At 35.4% G+C, this 14039-nt stretch overlaps 1 protein-coding gene across 1 annotated transcript in view; it reads right to left on the bottom strand.

Annotated features, from left to right (window-relative positions):
- The window catches only part of DNHD1 (dynein heavy chain domain 1), a 120225-nt gene extending 110143 nt beyond the window's left edge, over positions 1-10082 (bottom strand). Inside the window, exon 1 of the mRNA XM_074302538.1 lies at positions 9142-10082. The gene's annotated coding sequence lies outside the window, so the exon portion shown is untranslated. The remainder of the gene's footprint in view (positions 1-9141) is intronic.
- Between the last annotated feature and the right edge of the window lie 3957 nt (positions 10083-14039).

Genomic DNA, 14039 nt, shown 5'->3' with positions numbered 1-14039 from the left:
TATATTCTGTACCTCATCTAGGTTTTTTTTTTTTTTTTCTTGATTGGTTGGTTGTTTTTTGTTTGTTTTTGTCGAGGCAATTGAGATTAAATGACTTGTCCAGGGTCACATAGCTAGTAAATGTTAAAGTGTTTGAGGCTGAATTTGAACTCAGGTCCTCATGACTTCAGGGTTAGTGCTCTATCACCTGAACCATCTAGTTTCCCCTCTAGCTTCAACTCATTCTCACACTACCACACAATACATTTATATTATACTCCATTGAAATCAAAATAAAATGCTTGGTTCTTTTCCATCTGAACTCATCCATTTGCCCAGTATGCTTTCCTCACTTATTATATGCTACTTATCATAATGGTCCTGAAGTCTACCTCAAATATCATTTCCTTCAGAAAATCTTTCATTTCTTCCAACAATAAGTAACCTCACTTCCACCTCTGAATTTTCATAACATTTGTCTTTACGGTTCTTCTGACATTCTCACATAATAGGGATAATTCATTTTTCTTAGAGCTGAGCTCATATTTTTTCTTAGAGCTGAGCTCATATTTTTCTTAAATCTGGGCTCATATCTTTATCCCTCCTAGTGGACAGATTTTTGAGACACTATAATCAGAGGTTTCTAATTGCTCTCACTCCCCTTCCCACTCTATAAAAGAACTTTGTCAGAGGCTTTGGCCCTAACCAGCAATAGCTGCCTTCTACTTTAAAGCAGAAATAACCTTTTTTGGAGGCCATGAGCCCCTTTTGGCAATCTGATGGAACCTATGAAAGGATCTCTTTTCAAAATAAATAAAATACAATATAAAATACAAAAATAAAATAAAATTACAAATAAATACACTTTGCTTCAACTTCACTTTCCCTATCAACAAAATAGGGACAGTAACTTCACAGAGTTATTGTAGGGATTAAATAAAATAACATTACAGAGAAGATATAGGGAAGAAGACAGTGAATTAAAATAAAAGCTACTCCTACCACAAAGAGAAATGTCAAATGGTCACAGACCCAAAAAGAGTTCTTAGAAGAACTTAAAAAAGACTTCAAAAGTCAAATAAGAGAAATCAAGGAAAAATGGGGGGGGGGGCAATCTAAAGCAATCTAAGATAAGGTAGAAAATTATGAAAAGGGAGTCAACCAATTGGAAAAATGAATCCAAGAACTTAAGGGAAAAATAACCCTTTGAAAACAAGAATTGGGCAAGACACAAAGAAATAATAAAACAAAATCAAAAGAATGGGAAAATAGAAAAGAATGTGAAACATCGCATTAGAAAAACAACTGATCTGGAGAACAGATCTAGGAGACACAATATAAGAATTAGTAGACTACTTGAAAGTTATGATCAAAGAAAAGAATCTTAAGGGCAGCTAGGTGGTGCAGTGGATAGAGCACCAGCCCTGAATTCAGGAGGACCCAAGTTCAAATCTGGTCTCAGACACTTAACACTTCCTAGCTGTATGACCCTGGGCAAGTCACTTAACCCCAGCCTCAAAAAAAAAAAAAAAAAAAAAAAAAGAAAGAAAGAAAAAGAAAAGAATCTTGATACAATATTATAAGATAGATAATTACTGAAGTGAAATTATAGAACAAGAAGGTAAAATAGAAAAAAAATTCACTGATTATCAATTGCTTCAAGATATCTCAGGATGAAAATTTGAAATATTATTATCACCAAGTTTAAAAGCTACCAAGAAGAAAATATCACAAGTAACAAGAATAAAAAAGTGTAATAGTACATAGCTATAATCAGGATCACATGAGATCTTGGGGTTTCTACATTAAAAGACCATAGGTCTTGGAATATCTTTTCATGAGCAAAAAAGCTGAGGCTGCACAACCAAAAATTACTTATCCAACAAAGCTGAATGTAATTCTGAATGAAAAAAAAGGCATTTAACTAACTGAAAGACTTTCAGGTATTTATGTCCAATACCTGAACACAATGGAAACTCAATAGAAAAGTCAACATAGAAGATTCAGGAGGAATATAAGGTAAACAATTATAAGGGACTCAAAAAGGTCAAACTGTTTCTTACGTGTGAAAATGTTATAAACATTCTTGAGACTATTATTACTTAAGGAGTTTGAAAGAAAGGTTGAGCTGAGCTAATTATGATGGAGGAAATTCTAAAAAGCAAAAAGGTAAAAAGAAGTAATTATCTCATACAAATGAGGCATGAAAGAAAGAATTGATACAGAGGAAACAAGTAGGAGTGAAAGGCTAATAGTGTTGGAACTTTTTATTCTCATCAGATCTGTATTAAAGAAAAAAACAATATATACATACACACACACACATATATATATATATATATATATATATATATATATATATACATATATATATATATATATATATATATATATATATACACACAAACATATATCTAGAAGGGTATAAAAGTTTTCTAAATTTATAAAGAAATAAGAGAGCAAGGGGATAAGAGAAGAATTTTTAAAAGTGTGTGTAGATTAAAATTTAGACATCTGAGGGGAAAAGGTAAGAGAGAGACTCTTAAGAGGGGTGAGTAAAATAAGGAAGTGGAAGTTAAGGAGAGATCATAAGGAACATAAAAAAGGTGTGGATTAGGAGAGTAATGAATAGAACTAGATGGTTTGAGAATAAAAAGAAGCTGAGGACAATAGTGAAGAAAAATAGGATGGGGGAAATATACAATAATTATAACTTATGTAAATGGGATAAACTCACCTACAAAACAAAAAGGGATAGCAGAATGGATTAAATCCAACAATATGTTAGTTATATACAGTTTGAAATGAGAAAAACACAAATAAAGTAAAGGGCTGGAGTGGAACTTATTATGCATTAGCTGAGGCAAAAAAAAAAAAAAAAAAAAAAAACAGAGCTAGCAATCATGATTTCAGACAATTCAAGCTAAAATAGATTTAATTAAAAGAGATAAACAGGGAAGCTAAAATTATGATAAGAGGTACCATAGACATTGAAGCGATATCAATATAAAACCTAAATGCATCAAATACTCTAGCATCTAAACTTTAAAAAAAAAAAAAAGTATAGGCAGAAATATACAGTAGTACTTATAATTGCAAGGTACTTAACCTTCCCCTCTCAGAACTAGATAAAGCTAACCAAAAAAAAATAAGTAAGTAGTCAAGGAAGTGAATAGAATTTTAGATAAGCTAGATACAATAGATATCTGGAAAAAATTCAATAGGAATCAAAAGGAATACAATTGTACATGGTACCTTTATAAAGTTTTACCATATATTAGAGCATAAAATCTTTACAGTTAAAAGCATTAAATGTATTCTTTTCATGGCAAAATACAATAAAAATTATATTTAATAAGGGGCCATGGAAGTACAGAATAAAAATTAGTTGAAGACTAAACAATGTTATCTTAAAGAATGAATTGTTAGAGAACAAATCATAGAAAACAATAATTAAAGAGAATACAATGTATCAAGAGAAGACAATGTATCAAAAACTATTGAAGAGGTTAAAAGGAGATGGCCCAAGATACAAATGACTAACAGGAAATTCCTGTCTTAGAAGAGATTAAAGGAGATAACCTGAGACACAAATGATTAAGAGAATTTTACATCCTTAAGAGAAATTCTTGTTTTATTTACAAATTTCTCTGGAATCTCTTGGATAACATCTCTATATTCGAAGGACAAACTTTATTTTATGACCCTGATTATGTATAAAATGAATCTCCAAAATTCTATTCCTTGTACTTGGTTTTTCCTTGCCTTGTGCCCACTGACTTTGCTCTGGCGCCCCCCTTTCAGACAAGTCTGGCCTTTCTACCTAGTGGCCAAATGCCTGCCTATCCCTTTACTATCAATAAAGACTTTATTTTAACACAGCACTGAGTAGTGAATTCATTTGCTAAATGGACTCAGCCTTTGATACTTGGGAGGAGAAGGAAGCATTGAACTATCTTTCCTTTTGAGCCTCATTTTTATCCTCATCACTATGATATACAGCAAAAACAGTAATCAGGAAAATTAATATCTCTAAATGTTTACATCAATAAAACAAAAAAAGAACAGACCAATAAATGGGATATGTAACTTAAAAAACTAGAAAAAAACAACTAAAAATCCCCAACTGAATATTAAATTGGAAATCCTAAAAATTAAAGGTAAGATTCATAAAACTGGATCTAGGAAAACCATGGAGTTGATTTTGCATGGGAAAAAAAAACACAATAAAATAGATAAACCGTTGGTTAATATGATTTTTTAAAAGATGAAAACCAAATTACTTGCATTAAAAATTAACTATTATAAGGAATTATTTTACTCAATTATATGCTAATAAATTTAAAATTTTAACTGCAATGGAAGAATACTTACAAAAATATAAACTACCTAGATTAGCAGAAGACATAGAATTTTTAAATAATCATGTTTCAGAATAAAAAATTGAACAATTTAGCTTCCTAAGAAAAAAGAATTCAGAACCAGATGAATTTAAAAGTGAATTCTATTAAACGTTTAAAGACCAACTAATTCCAATTATTTGTAATAATAGGCAAAGAAGGAATCCTACCAAATTACTTTTATGAACCATAAATGATATTGATACCTAAACCAGGAAAAGTAAAAACAGAGAAAGAAAATTATAGACCAATTTCATTAATGAATATGGATGCAAAAATCCCAAATAAAAATTCTAGCTAGGAGATTACAACAATAAATTACAAAGTTTGTAAATTGTGAACAAGTGAAATTTATACCAAAAGTGCAAGGGTGTTTTAACATAAAAAATATTATTCAATAACAAAAATCATATAATTATGTTAATTGATGCAAAAAAGGTTTCATTAAGTACACACTGGTTTATATATATATATATATATATATATATATATATTTTTTTTTTTTTTTTTTAAACCCAACATTTGAAAGTATAGCTATAAGTGGATTTTTCCTTAAATTGATAAGAAATATTTACCTAAAACCATTAGCAAGCATTATTTGTAATGGAGTAAGATAAGGTATGAAATAACAATGCCCACTGGCACCAATATTATCCAGTATTTTACTGGAAATCACAGCAATAACAAAAAGAAGAGAAATAAAAATATAAGAACTGAGTAAATAAAACCATCTTTCCAAAGATAGAATGGGGTGATTTACTTTGAAAATCTTGAAGACTTGGAGCAACTAAATGGTCCAGTGGCTAGAGCACCAGCTCTGGAGTCAGGAGAACCTGAGTTTAAATGCTGAGCCAAATTGAATTACAAAAAATATATATTTTACTGAACTATAAAAAAATAAAATTTATTTGGACGAACAAAAGATAATCAATGGAATGAATAGAAAAAATAATGATAAAGGAAAGGTAGTTTAGTAGTAGTAGTAAATCTTAAAAGTAGGCAATAATGAGGCAGTAATTGCCTAAAATCATTTGGTACTGGGTAACAGAAAAATTAGCTGAACAAAGTAGACATATAACTTACAGCAGCAAATAACTATAGTAACCTTTCATTGAGAAGTGTAAAGACTTAAATTTGTGGGATAAGAATTCATTGTTTGTTTTAAAATTGTTAGGAAAAAAGGAAAACAGAAATTGGACATAGAGCAATATCTGCCATTTACCAAGATAAGGTCAAAATGGTTATTTCTGACTTATAAAATTAAGTATTACAAATAATTTGTTTGTTCTTTCCAACAATCAAATGTTGAACTGTTCTTATAAATTTCAAAAAGGTCAGAAAATCCACCAGAGATCTACTGGCCAAGCCTGAGGAAGGAATCAATCCTGATCTGACTTGTCAGGATACCAACAGGCAAGGAAGGGACACATCTAACAGTTATACCCCTCCAGGAAGCTAACTTGTGTTTTGTAGTAATCACTTTTAAACCACTTTAAATTTCAGCCCAATCTTCTCAAAAACTGAGGTGGTAGTGCAAAGAGTATGTGCTAAACATATGTTTGTGTATCCATCCTTGCAATATCATCTCAGCAAATTTCTTATAAAATTGCCTAAAGCCACACAATAATGTCAAAGTAATATCACATCAAATCCAGAGCTCTTTCCACTACACTAGCAAATATCTTCTTGCTTTAAAAACTCATTGATGTTAACTGCTTATCATTGTCATCAAGGAAAATAATCAACTAGTTAAATGATACTGGGGAGATATAACTGGCACTAGCAAAGAATGAAAGGGCACGCATCATTTGTTAATTCTAGGGAGAATACCCCAGAAATGGAGCTCAAAACAAAAGCATTAGAAGTCAATGCTTTTTGGGGATTCCCCTAGACCATGAAAGAGAGACTTCAGCCATTCTGAGGACCTGACCTGCCAGTGCCAATGTAGATTGAGAGATTAAATCTAGATTCTCACTGCAGGACTAAAAAAATACCCTTGAATTTGGTTCTGCATATATAGTAACTTATGCACACTAACAGTAAACTCACGCTTCTATCTGTTTTTGTGTGCTGGTTGCAAATATGGAAGTGTTTGGGGAATTACTCAGAGGTACTATGCTCACTTGTTGTCTTATCAGCTCCAGTATCCTGCTGTTCATTACTGTGCTAACAATTTGAGAAAAAGGAGGATAAACTTGTAATCAAAAGGAAAATAGAGCCATGTCTACATATTGCACAAATTAAGGATAGTAGTTCTGAAAGGTGGCAAGTATTCTGTCTGCATGATGAAAAGGTAAACATGTATCAATATTTAGGAATGCTAAAAAGTAGTAGATCTTGTAAGAGACTAACATTAAAGATTGTCTTTTGTGAGTTTTTGGGGGGAACAAAATGGGAGTCAGGTTGTTTGATTTATTCTTTTTTATGAGAGACTGTCATTACATAAGACACAATTGCACATGTATAATTTATTTGAGAATCCTTACCATTTTGGGGAAGGGGGATGGGAGGGAAGGGAAAAAAAATTTGAAACTCAAAATCTTATAAAAAATAAATGTTCAAAAGTATCTTTAATGTAACTAGAAAAAATTAAATGTTATTTATCCCCCAAAAAGGAAATTTGTTTTATATATGGTTATTTTATGTTAAAAATCTTCCAAATTATAACTTATTTCATTAAAATATTTGGGGGGGGCTAACCAAGTGGTGCACTAATCCTGGAGTTTGGAGGACTAGAGTGCAAATCTGTTCTTACTAGCTTTGTAAATCCTGAGCAAGTCACTTAACCCTAACTGCCTCACCAAAACATAAAATGTTATTTATAGTCAACAATATTTATAAAATTTGAAATGAAATCTTGCAAATAGTAAGCATATGATAATTTGTTTTTTAAATTCTTATAGAAATCCCAAATAAAATATTCATAATTATGAAAATATAAATTTTAATGTAGAGCATTTGGAGCAAAAATTTTCATTGAATTGATTATAAGCTTTTAATGAATAAATCTAAAATAATATTAAGAATAGTATATTGCTACCTTGGGGTTCAAAACATTTTTGTTGCTGAAAGAGGGTTCACCAAAAAAAACAATTAAAAAACACAGGGAACCACAGGCCTACGATACTGAAAGATTAAATGACTTGCCCAATGTCACACAACTAATACTAGTCTTAGAAGTGAGGCAATTTAAAATTTCCTGACTCCCAGACCAACACTCTTAACCATTTTACATCAGGATGTTTCTTTAATATATCACCTAACTTCACTAAATTTCTCAGCTCTGTGTAATGATTCCTACACCTCCACCCCTACCTTTACCCATCTCCTGAAAATGCTCTCCCCAGTATCTCAAATTACTCCCAACCACCAAATCCAACAGCCTTTTCCACTGTCCTTTTTGATCTCGCTGCAGTATTGACTACTCATATATTGATGTTTTCCTTTTATGTGATGCTACTTGGTTTTACTCCTCTAATCATTCTTACCTAATTGTATAATCACAGATCAAAAGAGACTTAAAATTAACTACAAAAGTTAACCTTAGAAGACATCTAACCTAACCCTTTCTTTTATGTATCAAAAAACTAAGGGCTGGGAAGGTTAAAGCAGTAAGTAAAATATCTGGGATTTACATTTGCGTGTCCTCAAATTCAGTACTTTTTCCATTGTACTTAGATGCCTAATCTTTTCTTGGGCCTTAAGGCATCTTCTTAAAAATTCCATCTCATCATGGTACGGGAGAGTTTGAAAAGACCTCAATCCGTAACTGAACAAGAATATCCCTAGAATATGTCGGACGAGTGACCAATTTCACTACACTTTTAGACGTCCAGTAACATTATCTCCGACCTCCAAGATAGCCCCTTTCATTTTTGGATTACTCAATTTGAGCATTTTTTCCTTACAAATTTTGCCTCCATTTTTATTTGTTGATTTGTTGGCTCTAGGGCCAAGGCAAAACACAAAGAACCCCTTTTCAAACGCCTGTCCTTCCAACTTGAAAACAATTTGACTTTGACCTCCTTTAATGACAATGGACAGATAGGATGGAGTCAAACTGAACCACTAGAACCTCTCTCTCCCAGGCTCTCCTGCCCCTATCCGTCAGACAACGCCTTCCTCCTGCCCCAATCTCTGCTTCTGGAAATCCTGCGGAGATCAAAAGACATCCGGGAGCGTAAGGAGGAAAGAAGGAAGCACCGGGTCTCAAATTTGGAGCTGGAAGAGTACTCAGCACCCCCCCACACACAGTAGAACCCTGAAATGGAGGCCAAAAGTCATAGGCTATGGAAGGGACTCGAAACGAAAGCCTGGTCCCCTGCTTCCCAGAGGGCCATCGATGGAGAGAGTGCAAGAGGAAGGGAGGAAGGAGGGAGTTAGGAGGAGAGGTGAAAAGAAGGAGAGGGAGAACTGAGAAGGAAGGGGGAGGAGAAAGGAGAGAACAGGTGGAGAAGAGGGGGAGGAAAAGGAGAAAGAGAGTTAAGAGAGGAGACAAGAGGGAGGGAGAAAGAGAAGGAAAGAAGAAAGGGAATAGGGAGGAGTGGAGAGGAGTTGGGAAAGAAAAGAGAGGAGGGGGAAGGAAGGAAAGGAGAAGATGAAGAAGAGAGGGATTAATAAGAGTCAGTGCCACGAAGAGGGAGGCGGAGGAGAAGCGGCAGGGTCGGTGGAGGAAGATGGAGATTGGAGCTCCATGCTCCAGTCAGGGTCCCTGTCCTACTTGTGGGTCTCCCTGCAGCGGGGTCCGAGGGTCCAGACTCACACTCTGGGGCTCCGCTAGTCTCCATTCCAGCCGTTATAGGAGTTAAGGGATAATTTCCAGAGCGTGGATGGGGGCGGGGCCAGCGCCTCGAATGGGCGAGAAAGCGGGCACATGCCTCGGGGCGGGGCGTGTGGGAAGCAAGAGGCTGAGGAGAAAAAGCATCTAGAGCTGGGCCAATTTTTGAGGAAGCTGCTTGGGTCTAGTCTGAGGTGCCTGGGGGCGGGGCTTCTCTGCCACTCAGCCCCCAGGTAGAATTTGACTCTAACAGGGAGGCCTATACCTAGGCCAAGAATCTCCTCGTCTATCTAGCCAAGAAAAACGCTTTTAAGAGCATCTGTAGGTAAGGGTGTGGTGTGGGCAGAGGGGAAAGTGGAAGGAGAGAGGAAGGAAAGAAGGGAGGAAGATAGGAAGGAAATGTTACGATCATTTCTGTTTTGGCCAGAGGGTCTTCCCCTCCCAGATTTATTTAGATTTTTTTTTTGACTAGGTAAAAGAGGAGATTCTTTGCTTCAGTTGCTCCCTAGCCTTAATCACTAAATGGGTATGGTCTCAGTTAAACTGAGACCTGTTGAAGAGCTTAGCTTAAACTGACCCATGGCTCCCCCTGCATGATCAGCTCCAGAATAGTCAGACAGGGCCCCCAGGGGTCTCGGGTTGGCCAGAGGGGTGGGAGATGATATGGGATATTTGAAGGAACTGGAGTAGGTTTATTTGGGCCATGAGGAATGAGGAAAGATTGAATAAACCACTACCATTATCCCATTATCTTCAGTTTTTTCCTCCTTCCATTTTACTTAGTGGGTAGAAGTCAACTAGCATTTCTTAAGAGTCATGTGCCAAATGGGCCAGGTCCTGGTACTAAACACTGAGGATACAAAGAGTGAAAAAAGGCAGCTTGTGCTCTCAGACAGTTCACAACCTAGGCTTTGGCCAGGGCAGGGTTTCAATTATCACTTCAAATGTAATGCAGGAGAAACTGAGGCAAGAGAGAGATTAGAGAGTATTTAATTATTTATTTAAAAGGGAAAGATATACAGGGACCAAATGGATCCATGGTTTGGTCCCAGGGCTGAATGACACTATTGTCTCCAAGAATCCAGCAAACAATCAGAGTTCTCAATGACCTATATACACATGGCGCAGACTCAGGGGGGTAGACTGAGGCAGGAGCAGAGCCAGGGTGCTGAGAGTGTAATGCCAGAGAAACTGAGGCAAGACAGAGATTAGAGAGTTTTTAATATTTTATTAATTGGAGAGTTTAATTGACTGGACAGGACTTTTGTCTCAAAGTATCCAGTGAGGAATGGGGGAATGACAAACCCTTTTATAGCTTTCAAACAAAGAAAAGAAGAGCGGGAAAAGTTCTTACAGAACTGTTTGGTTTTGTCAGGATGGGGAGAACAATAAAATCTTACTGAAAACCAGAGTCAGGAAACAGAAGTAAGGATATCAATCGAAGTATCCGGGATGATCTTATCTCTTAGAGGGACAGTGTTAAAAATTCTTTGAAGGCAGAAGGAGCTACGAGCCAAGATGTCTGATCGCTCCTCATCTCCCATTGACAATTTATGACCTTAGAGCAAATAGTCCTCAGTCTTAATGAACCAGGGGAATTTTACAACTAAGGGGATTGAGGCAGAACAGTTAAGGAAACTGAGAACAATTCAGGGAAACTCAGTCAGGACAATAAGGGAAACTAGTGCAGGGAAACTGAGGCAGAACAGCTCAAGGAGACTGTGGCATAACAACAGCAGTAATTGGACTGACAGGGTGGGGTGAGCCACTGGAGATGGGGAAGACATAATGGAGGGAGACACCCAGGAGATGAGGAAAGGCATCTTGCTTGGATGGGGAGAGGCATTCTGATATTCTAAAACATAAGATCTTTTATCCTTATCAAATATTCTGATGATTAAGAGGGAGGGGAGGTTTTGCAGGACTGAGCAGAACAATTATAAACTGAAGCAGAACAATTAGGGATACTGAGTCAGGACAATAAAAGAGAACTGTGGTATAACACTTCTACACAGATAACTCCTAAATCTATATCTTCTTCAAAATTCTTTACTCCCAATTCCAAAACATTCAAAATTAAAATCATTGTCGTCTCCCCCCACCACCACCACCACCACCAAACCTGCCCCTCTCCCTCTCATCCCAATTTCCCTCATTCTTTTTATGATACCTCCTTAACTCCCAGTTTGTTAGAATTTATGGTCCTATCCCTCAACCTGTCAGAACTGGTTTGATGGTTCCTGCTGAGAGATTCCCACTCACCAGAGTTTGGACTCCACTCAGGCTTTTGTTTAGCTACCTGAGCTAATAGCTATAAATATGTCATTGAGAACTCACATTTGCTGCTGGATGCTTTGGATATCAACCCTGGGGGTATCATGCCTCCAGCACAATCTCTCCCTCCAAAAATCCAGATAAAATATTAAAAACTCTCTAATTTCTATCTTGCCTCAGTTTCTCTGACATTACAGAACCTAGTCTGCCAGGCTCCTTGATCTCCGAGTTTTCACCTTCACTTCCCTGATTTCTCTGAGAAACCCCCACAACTATATTTCCCGTATAAAAAGGTTGGCTCCTGAGGAAGATCTTTGCTAAGTTCTCTTCAGGACTGGCCCACTATGAGGTATTCTCTCTCTCTCATAGTGCCTTCCCTTCAGTGGCACCTCTTTCCTTAATAACTCTGGTTAGTCTGCTAAACTTCTCTATGGTTCTAATCTGCTAGTCAGTGACTTATTCTCACCTCATCCAATATTTTCTTTCTCTTGGTCAATTGTGAGTTCCCCTGGGAAACTTGCCTTTTTCTTGTTACTTATATGTTCTTCCAACTTTATTTCATATTTGTCATTCCTGGGGCCTATTTTACCTTTTATCTTTGTCTGTAACCTCTTCTCTTAAATAAATCTGCCTTTGGCAAAAGAGACTGGCCATTATAAATTTGTCACATGTTTATTTCAAACTAGGAACTGCTACTCAGCTAGGTTTCCTATGCTCATACTCAGACTTTTGATTGTCTTAATAGTTGCTACTATCCCACACATTGGGAAAGTAACTTCCCTGTTGGGGAAACTAGGTGGTGCACTGAATAGAACACCATTCCTGAAATCAGGAGGACCTGAGTTCAAATGTGATCTGAGATACTTAACACTTCCTGGCTGTGTGACCCTGGGCAACTCACTTAACCCCAATTGCCTCAGCAAAAAAACAAACAACAACCAAAAAACCTTCCCTGTTAATCTGCCTTCTGTTAAATCACTGAGCTTTTGAATATTGAGGTCATAATGTTTGAAAACTGCATTTAATTAAGATAGATGTAAATGGATAAAGTTTAAGGCTTTAGCTGGATATCATCATCATCATCATCATCATAATTAGACAGCTAATAATATCTTATTGGCCCTAATGTCAACATGCTGTAAATTTCTAAAGTTCTGAATTTTGAGAAACTACGACAACGTCTCAGCCAAAGTGGGGGGACATAAAAGTGAATTTTATCTGATATATTATTTGGCAATCACTTTTTAAAATTATAAAATTGTATCTGTTAATAGGGAGTATTATTAAAATTGCACCTTTGAGCCAATTTAATAACAATAGACTTTGGATTGAGAGACTTTATTTTGCCTCAGGGGTTAACAGACAGTACAAAATTGGAGGTTTGCTGTAGTCAGCATTTGTCTGGGGTTTGGAATCAACTATCATGTATGTGTGGAACTCCAGAATGTAATTATTCTTTATAAATAAAAATTAAATGAAATATCTTTATGTGTACTCATTGTTAAAATATTCTTGCAACTTGAAAAAACGTTATCTTAACTCTAAGCTGTGATTAGTGTAAATTTGCTACTTGAGGCAAACTAATATGGAACTATAGCTTGATATTATTCTGAGTTGAAGTTTAAATATGATTGTCTAAACTGCTATTAAGCCAGTAGTCCAACCATTCAAGGGGATGCAGTGCCCAAAAGGATATGCAGTATGGCAACTGCTTCAGAAAGATGTCTATGTCTGGGACAGTTGAGGGAATACCTTGTATAGTCAAAGATAAGATCTTCTTGACTCAGTTTCTTATTGTGCTATTTCCTTTCTGAATAGGAAAATTTCCCATCTGGTTAAGTCTGAACCTGAATTCTGATATACTATGAATAAAGGTGGAACTTTGCTATATGACTGGCTGTTGAATATGACTCATATCTGGAATTAAACAGAGCTAAGGAAATTTTTCCCTTTTCACGGCTTATCAGTCTGTGCTCTTAAAAGGACAGTGTTGATATCATTGATACTATTTCTTTCCCTTTTCTTTTCATAGCAAATTTTTATAATCAGGAAAAGTAAACAATGGTAATTTTGTTATTGCAATACTAAATTAATAAATTACTACTAAAATATTTTAGTTACTATAATAGGATACACATATGACAGATCTTATTATTTTTAATCTTTGTGAGCAACTCTGTATGCCATGCATTTAGGTAAGGTAGTCTGGAGGCTTTGCTAATAGTTATATATTCATGTATCAGATTAAGCCTCTCAGTCTTTCAGGATGAGATGAGGATATGTATATATGTATGTACATATATGTTTATGTGTATGTTTGTGTGTATCCTCAAAAAATAAGATAAAGATGTAAAAGTATTTTAAAAAATTTACTGGAGTAGCAAATCAAGAAAAGCAAAATTAAGCTGCCAGAAATCTAAGGACTAGAATGTATATAAACAAATGGCTTCCAAAATGTTTCAAAATGGGACATAATGGTTTTGAGTAGGTTTTATTTATCTTTTAACATCTTAATTATTTATTTTTAGCATTGTTTTCTTTTAAAATTTTAAATTTCAAATTCTCTTCCTTCCTCCTACTCCCACCACTAACTGGGAGGACAAGCAATA

This window comes from Sminthopsis crassicaudata, chromosome 3, assembly GCF_048593235.1.
Source record: "Sminthopsis crassicaudata isolate SCR6 chromosome 3, ASM4859323v1, whole genome shotgun sequence".
Classification (NCBI taxonomy): Eukaryota; Metazoa; Chordata; class Mammalia; order Dasyuromorphia; family Dasyuridae; genus Sminthopsis; species Sminthopsis crassicaudata.
The sequence above is the reverse complement of the archived record's forward strand: the minus strand, read 5'-3'. Positions and strand labels throughout refer to the sequence as shown.